Source organism: Argiope bruennichi, chromosome 9 (genome assembly GCF_947563725.1).
Source record: "Argiope bruennichi chromosome 9, qqArgBrue1.1, whole genome shotgun sequence".
Classification (NCBI taxonomy): Eukaryota; Metazoa; Arthropoda; class Arachnida; order Araneae; family Araneidae; genus Argiope; species Argiope bruennichi.
In genome coordinates this window covers 127572111-127588118 of record NC_079159.1, presented here as the reverse complement: position 1 = coordinate 127588118, position 16008 = coordinate 127572111, and the positions used below count along the sequence as shown (strand labels likewise).

The following is a 16008-nucleotide window of genomic DNA, read 5'->3' as shown; positions in this document are numbered from 1 at the left end:
TTATTTTTATTATATGCCAGTTTAACTATTATCATCTATGAACTGAAATGTTTAGAATTCGACTCCGCCAAGTCAAGTGACCGTTACTTATATTTTAATCCCTTGAAAAATTAAAGATTAAAAAAAAATGCTTGTCTCACTAAAGGTGGAAATATTTGGAGATAGAAAAAAATATATTTTTAAATTTTTCCTCCTTAACTTTGGAGTATACCATTGTGTAAAAACTGTTTAAATATTATCTTAAAATTAAAAAAAATATCTTAATGAAATTTATTGTTTGGTAATTCCTAGGGTAATAAAATTCTCAGAGAATTATGAGTTTAATTATTCACAGAATCGTTCTTTTTTTAAAGTGCTCATAAAACATAGTAATTCATTCTTTATGCAAGAAATGTAATAAAGAATTCTGATTTTGAAAACAAATAGTCTAGAAAAGGATCAAATGTTTGGTTTTCAATTTTGATTATATTCTAATTCCTTCACTTTTCAGAAGCCAATGACGTATTGTGGAGATTTCTAAGAAGATAATGAAAACTCCTTTTCTTCTAATATTAGAATGTTTTATTTTTCCTGTCTCGTTCTCATGTTAAATCAGATAATTTTTAGAATCTATACTCATTGAAAGACAAAAAAAAAAATGAAACAAACTCATGAATTGGACCATCGCATTTTTGAAAATTATTCGAGAAAACCGTAATAAATTCTTGATATGATAAAGAAAAGATTTTTTTTTTTTTTTGCAAAATTAGGCTACATGAATATATATATATATATATATATATAAGCTTCTGTTGGTGCATTTTTAAAGTATGCTGCAAGATTTAAATCTAAGAAAACAATTATATGATAAACTTAATTTTCACAAGAAAGACAATGATTATGTCCATAAATACTAATGTAGCAGAAGAAAATGAAAGCATCCAATTCTACGTTTATTATTGTATATGGCAGATGTGCACATATTTAGTCTTTCGCGTAAAAGTGATAAAGCGAGTTTACATTATTAATTCATATTTAAGATATACAGATCATTAGTCTTTTAATTAATAGCAACAAAGGTATGCCGTTAGCAGAATTATTTTCCTCTGCTTATGCACATGATGTACTGCTAAACTATTAGCGTTTACCGTCTCTCCCGAAACGAATCGTTTTATTTACATTTTGTCTTTCCAGTATGAGTATAAATGCTCTCTAATAAGATACTAAGATTTAATCCGAATGAGAGAGCAAAAAATTGCATAGATTAAGCGGCTATAGTTTTTTTTTAATTTCTTTATTGACTTGAAAAGAAGGAAAATCACATTCCTGACTTTTTGTCGGAATTCTAATCTCAAACGGCTATTTTAAACTTTCGTCTGCACGCATTTTAAGGATTGATTCAAAAATTTTGCTTATGGTTCAAATCTGAAATATTCAATATCTAAAAATTTTCTTTTTTATAAACTTTCACTTTTAGCCACTGCTGTTTTTCTTCACCAAATCTTGTGATTGTATGATATTTAAATAGTAAAAGGGGTTTTCTTTTACAAAGATGCTCCATTAAAAAAAAATGCAATCCCTAATGTTGGATAGAAAATTAAATAGGAATTTCAATGTAGAAAATTGAATAGAATTTTCTATTGACACGTAGTTTTTTAACTTCTAAAATAAATCATAGGAAATTTTAAAAGAAATGCAGCATTTTTTATATACTTTTGGGCATTTCTTCGCTGCCATCATTTTCTTTATTTCGAAATAAATCATGCTTGCAATGAAGATTGTTTAATTGATCCAAGTTGATCCTGCAGCTGGCATGCGTGTTGAAAATCCAAGTTGATCCTGCATATCATGTTACTTGTTAAGACAAAACTCCAGAATTCTCAAACACACATGTTATTACTGGAGGTGTTTACAGAAGTGAACAATGTACAAGAAAGAGCACGTAATATATAAAAATGAAAGAGAATACACACAGCGCCCCCAATTCCTTAGACAATGTAGTTTGTAAGCACTGTCTATGATTTATCTTTCCCAGAAAAGCTATAGAAATAATTTTTTTCGCGAATCTCTGAGTGAGCTTCACTGTTTAATGGTTTGAATTGTCTAAAAGTTTCGACTTTGAAAAAACGGAATAATATCAATTTTACATTTATTAAGCAAACAAAAGAAAAGGTATCACTACAACAAGATAAATGTCAAATGTTTTAAATTTGAGCTCCTTCGTTGACAAAGCCTTAAATTGAAAATTGGATTTTCAATCTAAGGCTTGCATTTTTCAGATGGGATTGTTTGGTAAGAGAAGGAATTCCAGATTTTTACATTAGTAAATCATGAAATTCAGGATTTGGGATACTGAGAAAAAAAATATCTTTGTTAAATCTTGCTCTTTCATTCATTAAAAGCAAATATACATAAATATATAAATGTAGCAATTCACAAAATTTTAGTCACATACTCAAAATACCATTTGAAACTTAACAAATATCAGATGTACCCTGTTTTATAATTCCATTCTTTAGCACTCATTTTCAGGCTGCCATTTGTCATCCTAAACTACTCCAAAAGTAAATATTGCCAAAGCGTAACGCAAAAACACTATGCAGAATGGTGCAATAAAATTAAATTTTTGCGTTTGTAAAGATTTGAAAATATATATTTGTACATAAGTTATGTATCACATTAATATTACGAATTTTATTTGAAATTGTCTGCTTTTTAGTGCAAGGTACTTTTCATAAATGGCATTTTTTAAATGTCGTTGCAGTTAATATTTATTTTTTATTTGATATATTTTCACCGATAGAGTATTAAAAAGGTTTTAATAGGTATTTAAAAAAATTCAACTGAAAATAGATATTTAACCATTTTATTTCAAATTGTTATGATGGGGGCTATTTAAAAATATTAGTTCCGGCTTCCCACTTGTTATACTTGTTCTAATAAATACTGTGAATAACCTCGCTTCTACTTTCTACGACCCCGTTTTCTTTTGAAACAGAGATCTTGCATTCTTCTTTCTTAGAAGCATTGCTAATAACACACTTCCCAGCAAGGCAGGTGATGTCTGCTAGAAATGAAGAGTTGCTATAGCAACCGGAAACCGCCACGTGTACGGAAGTCTTGCGAATAATTAACCACTCATAATTGCGGAATAAAGCGTGGCTGGGATTTCCGAAAAGACACAGGGAATATTTGCTTTAATCAAGATCAATGGTCGGCGCGACTGAAACTGGCTTTCTTTGTAATGAATCTCGCGATTAAGCATTAATGGAAGTGGTGCAACGATTTTAATGGTTAGGAGAGCTGTTATTTTTACGTGCAGTCGAATTCTTCATTGTTTTGCTCATTGTTATCGGTATGGTTGTGAATGCAAAGGGTTGTTTATTATCCTCGTTTAGTTGAAATTTTATGAAATTTTAAATGAAATTTTTTAATGCCTTGACGGCTTTGTGCTGTGGTTAGTTATGCTTCAAGCGTAAGTAAAAATGGGAAGATTTTTTTTATTCACATATAAATTGTTCAAGAATTACAGATATTATTGAAATAAATGGTCTGGTCTCCACGCCTTTCATACAGAATATGTTATGTAGAGGAATATAGTGTATCATTTCAGAAATCACGTGTACCATGAAACGCATAAAGCGGCGTTAATTTAAAATAGAGTGAATGTTCCACATAACGCCTCATAATGAACATTACTACACATGCCATTATATTTTTCATGTTATATTGAGACATAGTAATGGATTCTAAAATTAAATTAACGTTTTCCGCTTAGCATGCATCTCAGGAACATGAATTGATTATTTTTGCCATTAAAAAGAAGGATGGATGCGCTTAGTACTAAAAGAAATGCAGAAATTATATTATTAGGTAGTTTTTTATCAGTGAAGTCTGAAATGAAAATGGCTATGATAATATCTGAAGATTTTAATGGTTAATTTTAGCATTTTATTTTACAATATCCTATTTTAGTGACAATGACTGTACTTTATTTACATCAACAATGAAGAAAAATGCACCTCTCTGGTTTCTGTTTTATTTTATACACGAAGTTGACGCAGTCACTAAATAAGGAATAAGAAAAAATGATGAGACAGTCATAAAGTCCTAATACAAGTCTTCAAATTTCCTTCTTCTCAGCAATATTATTTCCCCACTGTAATACTGCAATGACATGTTCCTGAAAGATGCAAATGATCCTTTTTTATCGGTTTCTTGCCGTATGTTCTCGAAAGATTCAATGTCATCGAAATTTACGGGAATAACAAATAAGATTTACAAAGCCTACTGAGCCGTAAATAATGTAGGATTTGACGTATTTCTTGGCAGTAAAGGCAGATAGAGAATAATTTAATTGGCACTTTACACATAACAGCATTAATTAACTTATATTTAACAGCTGATAAAAAGAAATTAAAGAACAGCATTCACAATCACTCAGTATACCATATTTGTTTCCTAATATATTGTTAAAAATTTGTAAAACTAATTCTCTGCATAGTTACTCTTATTATAAGGAAGAGAGATATAAAAATATTCTTAATGGATGGCAGATTAATAATTTGACCATTGCAGACAAAAATGGAGCTTCTCGAAAATGCAAGAATTAAAAAAACTTTGTTTCTATTGGGAGCCATATCTGAACATTCATCCAAAAAATTCCATGTGATGTCAGATTTATCGGAGGATTGTGTTAATAGAGACTCCCATACGAGTGTTGACTCTCATTTTGAAATGCCGATCGCGAAGCAACTTCTCTAGCAATACACTTTGGGCGCTGTTGCTGTTTTCCTATTAGTGTTATGAATTTCTGAGCACTCATCTGTGTGTAATGCTTCTCTGTCTTTTTATTATCTATACTTCGTGTTTTCTAGCAGAACATCATAATAAAACATCGTTTTCTATTATCCAGTGTGTTGGATTTCTTTCTCCGCCAATTCGCTGGATAATTTTCGAAAGAACGCTGAATATCTCAGTGTGGTTTGTTTAGATTCTACGAAAATAAAATTTAAAAAAACTCACAGGAGAGTCTTTATTCATTGAATTTTAAAAACAGAAGGAATGCACCCAATTAAATACGTAATTCACTTAATTCAGTCAAACGCATATGTTCGAAAATATTTTTGTATTATTAATTCATATCATAATAGCTTGAAAGAAAAGGCAAAATAAACGGCTGATTACCAAGCAAAGAAGTTGCAATTCGCTTTATAGGAAATAATCATGTTTTTCTTGCATTATCTGACGAAACTTGCTTAAATTTATAATTTAAAACGTAGCTTATTACAAATTTTTATTTTAAAAATAAATAATATATACATGTAGTTTGTTCAAAAGACATAGCAAAGCGCATTTTATGTCATTGTAATTCAATTAAAAAGTAAATAATTTTATATATCATCAAGCAATCGTGATTCCCAATAACTGTTCAAGTCGTTGAAAACTATTTTTAAGAGTCTAATTATGAAAATGAAACCATCGATTTTGCCTATGTTTTCGCTGACGCTTTATAAGAAATCGAGTTGTAAGAAGCTGGATAATACGCGACTTTCATTTTAAAAAGAGGGTGAAATATTTCAATTATTCCGAGTCGGGAAAAAAAACTATTCAAAGACAAAACAATTACAATGCATATATTTATTTCATTATCCTATCACTTATACTTTCTCTGCTTCATTTATTTTTTAAATGGATTTTTCAAACATGGTAAAGAAAATTCCAATAAAAATTCGCAGAAAAATCCGACAGTAGATTTATTTTCCCCATCTCGATTAAGGTTAGTGAATTTCTTTTAGTTGTTACATAAGAGTAATTAAATTTCGTAGTTTCACGGTTTAGTGTAACTTAGACCGTTCAACATTCCGTATTCTAAACAACATAAAGGCTATTTTGAGAAAATTTTGAACCTCAGTCGGAAGACAAGGTGACACAAACGTGTGCTACTCTTTAAATTTCCGCATCGCAGCGGGTTCAAAGTCCGAAACCGTAACTTACGAATCTCAAACTCAAAATTATTATGAATTCACTCCTCCACACACACACACTCAACTGATTTCACACTTGAACTGGATTATCTATCTATGAATGCATTCCCTTATAACATATTCTACGCTTATTTCAATCCTCTCAAAACTACACTCCTTTTTTCATAGTCTTACACAGACAAAGCATTTTAAAGAATTTGTTACATATGCTACACCTCAATTTGTCATTAAAATTTTTCAACTATTTAAATTCAAACATAAAAACACTTTCACTTGAATTTCTGAATTGAGCAGATTTTATTTTCTCCCTCTTCATGTGAAAATCACAAGGAAATGTATGGTCAATTCTGGTATCCGGCGGTTAAAAATATTATAACAGTTTCTCCCAATGACTTTCTTTGGCAACAGTGCTAGTAGCATGTTAATTAAGGTCCTAGGATGGATTCAACACAATACATTAAAAATCTACACTTGAGATATTGAGGCTTTACCAAGCAATTTTTTGCGCTTTAAATGGCATAATACTTTGACTTAATTTCAGATTTAAATACTAAAAATTCAATGATTTGTTGCACGTGTGAAGCATGCCATTACAGCGCAAGAAATTAAAGTATGTAAATCAATTGACGAGAAAAATCAAAGTTAAATGCAGAGACAAAATAGTTAAATATAGCTAAGCAACAAAAATGCATCAAGGGAATGAAATTTATGCAAATCAAAAAAGAAAATCATTTTAGTGTTTACTACTGAGAGTATTAGCAAAAATATACGTATACGCTTTCGAAAAGAGTACTGGTTTTGTGTCTAGACGCCTTAATCGCAGAAGATATGCAGAAACATTTGAAAAATTGTATCATAAGAAGCATTGCAACATGTAATTTTCCTAAAACCAAATGTCAACGTTGATACGATTGTACATTTATCATTATATATTATACATAATTTATCCACAGCATTATAAACTACTGAGTCTCAAACTCTGCGCTCAGCAATTGAAACTCAGAGGGTTCGTGATGCATAAAGCAGATTTCTTCCTCTTTTTTCAATAAAACACCGGCCGTAGTTAAATCGTTTAAGATTTCACCAGTGCCGTGTATTTAATAATAACTTGAACAGTCCATGAATACATTACCTTTTAACATTAATATTCAGTATTATAATTTAAACCTACCATAAAGCTTTCCTTCGAACATTTCGAATGCTTTTATTACAGTATTGAATATAAAACTTTTACTCTGACTGGAAATATTGTCTTTTTTATTCGATGAGCTTTAATGTGAATTTTTTTCTTGCATTCTCTTCGGCATCTCGCCGTTTGTCCAATGCTTATTGCTTAGACAAGAAAGCATGAAAAGCAAGGCAATTAAGAAAAGATATGGAATCTCGAACAAGATAATTGTTTTACAGAAAAGAATAAGAAAAATGTCTTCAGGGAAATTCCTTATAAAATAGCAGTATTGAATTTTAAATCGTCCTTAAATATATTGTTGTACATTATGGGAAAAGGATTAGAATTTTCCATTTCTATTCAGAGGATTTCAGATGACGGAATTATTTTTATTGAGAGTAAAATCTTCTGGCTAAAATTTTATTAATGTCTGATGTAAAAATATTGTTAGAGAAAACTGCTCTAACAATATTTTTGAACTTAATACAACTGATTTTATTCATTTTAATAGACGCAGTTTCAAATAATATGCTATAATTCACAATTTAAATGTTTAAACTAATTAATAAATTTAGATTTGTGTACTAAATTTATAAGCCTCGATATAATACAGATTCTTTTAAATTTCCATAGAAAAAATATCAACGAAGTGTTTTAAAGTACTCTTTAAAAAAAAATGAGCAATCATTTTTGTTAATGTTGTTCTCACATATCATTTTACGAACTATAATCTATGCACTTCTCTTTTCACAAAACAGCTACTACTTTACTAGCGTTTAATACTCAAACATTCACACTTTATTTTATAAAGTATTGCCTATTCTATTTTCCAAACTTTTTAACATTTTCTTTATAGAGTGAGTAACTAATGCTTTTACAATTTTTATTTTTAAATATTTAAAGTATAAAATGTCAGTATTGAAATAAGAAGGTCGCTCGTTAAGACGAAACAAAAATTCTTCCATTTTGCATTTCTCTCTGTAAAAATAAGGGAAGGTATGGAGAAATGAGAATTTCCGCTTCTCCGTAATTCCCCTCATGCGTTGAATGGCTCACATACAAACACGGTTGATATTATCTCTCTACTGTAAATTGCTCTCCAGTTCAAAGCGAGTTAAAATGACTCTAGTTATCGTTTCCACAAATTCACGTGGGATAGATTTCTGGAAAGCGCCCTCTAACGATTCACAGAATGAATTCTGAGCATACTTTATAGGAATATATGTGCCTGTCGAGTTATGTTTTATGAGCTCCTAACGTAATTTTTACAAATTTTTAAACGTTTTGTATACACAATTTTCAATTGTATTAGCGGAAATACAATTATCAGAACATAAATTAGAAAAGCTAGATTTCACTTATGGAGCTAAAGGAAATAAGAAGTGTCTTGAAATGAAATATATAAAAGGTATTTTATTTTGATATAAAAACTCCAATATTACTTATCGTGGTTAATATTATTTTAATATAAACAGAAATTTCTTCTTCTGAATAATTTCCCTACAAAACTATTTTTAAATATCACTCCAGCCTCAATAATCATTCATTCGATGGATAAGGCATTTTAATCTTTGAATGAAGGCGACGGAGGAAGGTGAAATAAATAAAAATGAGCGAAAGTATGAAACATTTATTGTTTCATCACCAAAATATGTTTACGTTCAACTAAAGTAGCATCATAAAAGGCATTGTTCAGTAAAATAAATATTTGAAGATCATAGAGAAAAAATAAGCACATTTTCATAACTTTTTTCAAAACGATGTTCTAATTATATTTAAATATGTTTGAAAAATTCCAGATGTATTAAATTTTGACGAAATTAAATAAAATGGATAAAGAAGATAGCATTAAAAGAAAAGTGTACGCATTTTATTTTTTGAATTCCTTGAGATGGCTGAAAGCTCATTTTAGTTCAGGAAAACATAACATTCTTAGGAAAGTTTAGTGCATGGGCATAAAATTATTTCTGAAAAATTAACTTTTCAATTCAGTTACAAAATAATATCTAGTTTTGTTCTAAATAAATTCATATCGAATAATAAGATAAAGATAAGGAAATATTAAGCATTAAATACTCTGAAATATTTTAAAATTTAAAAAAATATGTATATATTTTGATTTTTTAAAAAATAATATATTTTATTTTAAAGTGTTTATATATATATATATTCTTAAGAAATTCCATCACTCTCAATGTTTGCCTAATAGAGTTCGCCGTCCTTTTAAGGCAGATTAAATCTCAATGTATTCTTTTGACAAACAAATCTAAGAATAAGAATAAAACTACTTTCCGCTTTTTCAGCTGATTTTAAGATTAAATCACTCTCTTTTTGTTGATATGTTTATTCACTTAACACATTCTTTGTCGATGATATTATTTGACTTGCAGTTGATTCATGCATGCTGTCTAATTAGATAATCCTTCCTTTATTATACTTAAGAGATGCTAGAAATAGGCTCATCTAATTAGATAGCAAATGAACATCGCAAACATGCGTCATAACAGTAAATGTGTTAATCAAGTTTTAACTCTGATTTGGCCATCACTCGCGGGCTTTTGCGATAAGATAACTAAATAAAATTATCTACAAAGTGAATAACGTTTTCTATGTGTTCCACCAGTATCATCTGAAATTATCATTTTCGAAGGAAAAATTCTATTCAACGTCTTCTTCACTCAGCATACAGGAAAGAGAATTAACCATTTTGATTATTCACAAAGGCTGTCTTAGAACCATCTCACCATGATGACGGTATATCAACGATACTTGTATTTATATTCCATTTTTCAAACTTCTACACCATACCAGGCAGGGAAGGCTTTACTCCCTGTACTTAACGACTTTTCGATGGAATTCAGTCTTGGAGCCTCAGTCTATTACCCCCGGATTAATGAAAACAACCATTTATATATGGCAGTCCTTGGAATAAATGAGATGAAAGAAGAAATGGATGTTAAAATACTAATTTTCAAATCAAGACCGATTTGATAGGTTTAATCAGCATTTACAAGAAAATAACTTTTTTGGACGGAATTCATAAAATTTCTGAAAATTCTATCCACCCACAAAAATTGCATCCATTCCCACCATCATGTATACAGAAATAAAAAGAGATGCCTTCGCGTTTATACCTTTTATTATCTAAGAAAAAAGATCGCAATAACTGTAATCCGCTAAATGAAAGTTCTCGGAATCAAGAATACAGTTACTCGTCTAAATATTTTTTTTCTAATGGATAACGATATCAATAAAAATTGAATTAAATTCTAGGGCGGATATGAGAAACCAAAACAAAAAATTTTTCATTAAAAAAATCAACTTTTTTAAATAAAACAAAATTACTTCAGCAAAAAACAATTGAAATTTCCATTTCAATTGATACTTCTTCTTCTAACATTTCGTGAAGTTGCAGGAATGAAGTCTCCTATTCAGGGGACATCGAATCTAAAAACTGAGGAATCCACAAAAAAGAGTTTTTGTGGATTTTAATTTTTGTGGATTTTAATTTTTAATAACTAAAATTTTACAGTATTTCGTAGTCTTTTTGAAATTGGAAAATGGCAACTTTTAAATATTCCCGTTTGAACACAGGTCAAATTTTAAGATTCCTAAGCTAAACAGCTTCGATTTTCATTTTGCACTCCTAAAGAGAATTTCTCATCCCCTAAAACCGCAGTTGCTGACTCAAAAAACTGAGATAACCGTAACAAATAAATTGGCAGCTATAGAATAGTGGCTTGTTCAATTTCGAGATCGGAGGTTTGTGTATTATTCGACGCCCGATTCCCCGATGACGTAAGAGAGCGTTCAGTTCATTGGCGTGCAACATTCTTCTTCTAACTGAAGAAGAATTAGCAAGATTGTGTTCTTTAGATTCAATTGTCGTAACCTTCGTCACACCATAGTTTAAAATGAAGAGTCAGACTTGTTCCAAAACAGAACTGGCTGTTTCTCTACAAATGTTTTATTTAATTAAATTTTTCTAATATTTCTAGCTCAAACACTTTCTGTGCTGAATCTTCTCTCTGTTCTAACCCTATGTGGGTTTTTTTTCAGCCATTTAAAGCATTGTGTGTGAGGGTGAAGTTTCATGAACATAACATTGGAGCGGGAGTAGAAAAGAAATTTCACACAATCCGCAAACAAGGTATAATTGTTACGGTTAATCGTTCTAGCCACTAGAAAACACGCATTACTTTTTTTTTTCAATCTTTCAAGAATTGTGTGAAGTGTATCCCGTGTAATAAAAAACGCAAGTTTTGTTTTATATGCCTCAAATTTCTTATGCAAACTTTAAAGCAAAATAAATGCATATCATTTTTACAATACATCATGAAGTCGGAAAGCAAAAGAGTTTAAAAAATTTATACTTTATCAGTGAACTAAAAATAAAATAAAAAATACAGATAGGAACCTGTACCTTAAATACTCAGATAAAAAGCGAGCACATATGTTAGCTTTTAACAGAAATGTTTGAGAAATATCTTCTGTTAACATTTTAATGATATTACAAAAAATAAGGAGGAAATAGCCAAAATTTTGCATCATTTATTGCTGTAATTGAGCAAACTCTTTTTTAAAAATATTTTATTCAGATTATGATTTTCAAATATCTATCTTATTTATGCTACATATATCTAAAATTGGTTATATTTCTCAATAAATAGTTAACGATATTTAAAAAGCCTAATTTTTACAATAGATTTAATTTTATAAACATATGGAAGATGAATATTATTTTTAAATGACATTTACCTGAAGATATAATCTGAAGGAAAACTTGTTATTTACTATTTGATTTGAATTTATTTTAAGCAGCTTTTATTCAACATTTCTTCTTAAAAAAATAGATAGGTACAAAACATTAATCACAAGGGGAAACTTTTTGATTTCTTAGCCCTTAGATTTGATTTTCAGATCTTAAAACTTATTAAAAACAATAAACGCATTAAAAGCAATTACAAATATAACTTATGAATTTGTATAAAAATTGATATAAAAATTTGAAAATTTATATTCAATGACTTCAAGGGATTCTTTTTAAATTGAAAGTAGTTATCAACTCATTTAAATTTGAATCATTCGGGAAATAAAACATTCAGAATAATTATTACATGGAAATTTATATTTTATTTTAAAAAAATTTCTTAACGAGAGTAGATTTTTTATATCGTAATCGTTTTTTATTTCATTCAATTCAATAATTTATTTTAGTTAAATTCAATGATTCAATTCCATATATGGGTCCATGAATATTCACGATCTTTTATAAGCAGTTACAGGTCTAAAATGTTTCCTGGCCTGGGTCACGGGTCCAGAATTCGATACCCGATTTTTCTTTTAAATACTTTGGGGTCAGATGGAAATTCAAAGAAGAATTCTATATCAAAAGCCATCGTCATCTAACTACACTCGAAAATAACTAGCTATCGACATCCCCTCCCAAAAAAAGAAAGAAAGAAAGATAAACTGCCTAATAATAGAATGTTAATCTAGAAAACCAAATGAGTTTGAAATAATTACAAGAATTCGTTCTATGTGACTCGGTGACTCTACGTGATTCGATTTAATATTTTTTTTTAGAAAATCACTCTTTGCGATACAACATTTTTAAATATTAAAAGAGATATCATTACATCCTGTCAATAGCTTTAATCTCAAATACTTTTACTTTTGAAACTTTCAATTAAAGCCATGAATTTTTTTTTATCTTATCTCTTAAATGTTGCTCAAAATGATGTTTTTTTTTTATCAATCAAGTGTCGGATTTCAATGTTTGCAAACGTCTGATTTTGCCAGGTATCGAGCTTGGCGCCTGCGCCGTGCGATCTATCCTTGTTTTATGACGATAACAAACGATAGAGATCCATCAGACTTTTTATCTGCAGGTGCTTGTTGAAAGAAAAATGCGAGCGGCAAATGCTCGTCCGGAACCCAAATAAAGGTTGATTCACTCGCTGCATGGATGTATTCTTAGGATAAAAGCAGGTGTTTGGGTAAGTTCTTTCACTGCCTTGCGTGAATTTATTGCAGAGGGAATGAACTGGAAACATTTTTGGTGTTTCTTTGTTTGCCACTTAATATCAGAAAAGTTTCCTTTATTATGGATTAAAAACAAATCCAATAAAAAATATTTTCATAAAATTTGCTCTTTTACCTAAAACACATTAAAAGAAAGCGATTTGTATTTAAAACAATTTCTCGAAACTACCTTGTAAAATAGTGCGTGTTTCCAACTCTTAAACACATTATTAATGTTTTAATTTATACGAAATAAATAAGGTATAAAGTAGTTTCTTTCTTTAAAATTAGAACTTTTTAAAATTTAATCTCAATGGTACTATAATTTTAAACAGGAAATTTAGATTTAAAAGGAATTCCTTTATAAATATATAAAAAGTTTAATGTTATAAAGATTAAAAAAAATGAAATTGAAAAAATGAGAGATTGTTATTCCTTTGCCGATTTTACTTTGACCAGTTCTATCAGTGCTGTCAACTGGCGGAAATTTTTGAAATATTTTTCTGTTTAGTATAAAGATTAACGACTAGTTGCTTAGTTTATTATTTATTTTTAAAGAAATGTTTTAGTTTGGTGAATATTTATCTGATTTTATTCCTCAAAAGTACGTATTATAAACATTACGTTTTGACTCATTTTGATGCAATTAAAAAATCATATTGCTAAATGCATACCTTAGACAGATTAATAATCTTATTTTAATCCGATAGTTCTATTCCTAGCCAAAACTGAATTTTCGAAATTTAAATGTGAAATTGTAGCATGTCGTTCCTTTGATCAGATGAGAGGTGCAATATTTTTTTATTTGGAGAAAATTAGTAGCACTTCATCCAGTATAATTTCATAAAATTGAGAGGAAGATAGTAATTTGTATATACGAAGTGTATATATCAAGTTTTAAGCATTCCTCAATCTCTGAATTGATATAGTATGTTGCGCAATAGCTTCATTCTGAGTGTTTTAGTCTTTAGATTATTTTACCAGCCTGTTTCTCTTCAACTACTTTAAGCCCTTTAACCATCATATCCGATCAAATCTAGAAAAACGAAGATTACGCCTTGACAGCCATTAAAGTTGTCCTGCAAGCTAACCTTGCAAAATAACTCTCAAAACAAAAAACGAAAATGATTCAAAAGGCGATTCTTCTAACAAACAAAAAAAGGCTAAAAGAATGCGTTTCATTGATACGTATTTTTACAAATCATAAAGTTCAATAAAGATTTTTCTCATTTAATGAATGGTAATAACGAACACCTTTTAAATGGCACGAATGTTTTAAAAAGTCTTGTCAATAATTCGGTTTTATGTATAATAACTTTAATTTAAAGTTGTATACTTTATCATTTTATGAGGAAAAAAAGTTATTTTTTCTTTCATATTTGTTTTCATAGAATGGTTAGGTCAAAGGTATAACACCTTCTTGTCGGAGGTACAATACTATATTGTATCACTGACCACCCTTTAAGGATTTTTAAAAATGCTAAAATCCGAAATTGTGATAAATTAAAATTAGCAAATGTAAAACTAAGCAATGTTACAATCAGCATTCGCTACATATTTGTGAACTTGCATATAAAGCCAATTAAAAATTAATGTTGAAATCCAAAGATATAACATTCTAACCTACAATATAAAGATTGCTTAAAAAATATATTATCGCCTGTTTTAATTAACAGCAAATTACTTGTTAAATTTATATGCATTTTTAATTATTTAACTTCAAAGATTTGTGGTTTTCATACGTTTCAATTTTCTAATGAATGTAAAAGATCCCAAGTAATTCAAACTTATTATTTGAAATCTTAAAGATACTGGCACTTTTTTTGTTTTTAGAAATATATACGCTTCAGTCACAATCAGTGTTTGTTTCGTATTCCAAACATAGCAAACAACAAACTACATTTTTTTGATGCCGGAAGTTGTTTATTATTAGATGAAATCAGTCATAATTGGGGAAAAAATTGTGATAAGGAACAGCATTCCACACGAAGACTAACAACAAATTGAATTGATTTTCTTTTAACCGCTTTTTACTCGCGAGTAATTATCATATGCAGAGCTTCCAAATCTTCGTAGTGCTTGATTAATTGGGAATTATCGCAATTGTTTGAATTTAGAAGGGACCCTTGTGTCCTTTTGATTGTCAAATGGCTAAAAATGAATTATTTAAATTAGAGAACGATCGATTCAAAAACAACTGTTTCTAAGGTTTATTAATGTAGATATTCATCTTTTATTCATCCTAAAAAATGGAAATATCTTTTTTTATAGAAAAAACACTGCTTATTGTAATGAACTTTTTTGAAAATTTCTTTAAAGTGCGAGAATAAAAAACTTTCTGAAATTATATTTCCTTTATTATAAATAAGTCTTTTGATTCTCTAAGGTAATTTCATTTACCTTTAAAATCTAAATCCCTCAAAACTTTTTTTCTAGTCAATCAGATGCAGTAATATACAGGGTGGTTATAATAAACAGCATCCTACAACGCAAACGGGTGAACGGATTGCAACGAAATTTGGTATATAGACTATACACGAGATGCGCTCACGGAATTTAGGGGGAATAAATCTTAATTCCAAAATGTCCACCTGAGGGCGCCTTTTCCTTAAAAACATTAAATTTAACACAATAAATGACCAAAACGGAATACAAAAACAATATTAACATTTATAGACTGGTTTCTGATCACTTGGTCATCGAACTACATTAAATAAAGGTAAGGGGGGGAAAATAACAGTACGTTGTTTGAGGGGAAAAAAATGTTCAATTTGCAGAAATAAGAACAGATTAGGACGAAATGGCACAAGAGGAGCAGTTGTTAGCCGAGTCCAGGACGATGTAGGGAAA

General features: G+C 29.4%; 1 protein-coding gene across 5 annotated transcripts in view; it reads left to right on the top strand.

Annotated features, from left to right (window-relative positions):
• Positions 1 to 16008, top strand: part of LOC129985235 (probable G-protein coupled receptor AH9.1) — a 186017-nt gene that overhangs the window by 10215 nt on the left and 159794 nt on the right. For 2 of the 5 annotated variants that reach the window (XM_056095187.1, XM_056095183.1), the window contains exon 1: positions 13047 to 13133. The exons of 1 other annotated variant lie outside the window; for it this stretch is intronic. The gene's annotated coding sequence lies outside the window, so the exon portion shown is untranslated. Of the gene's footprint in view, positions 1 to 13031; positions 13134 to 16008 lie in introns of those variants that run through there. 2 more of the 5 variants (XM_056095188.1, XM_056095185.1) reach the window with 2 other exon arrangements.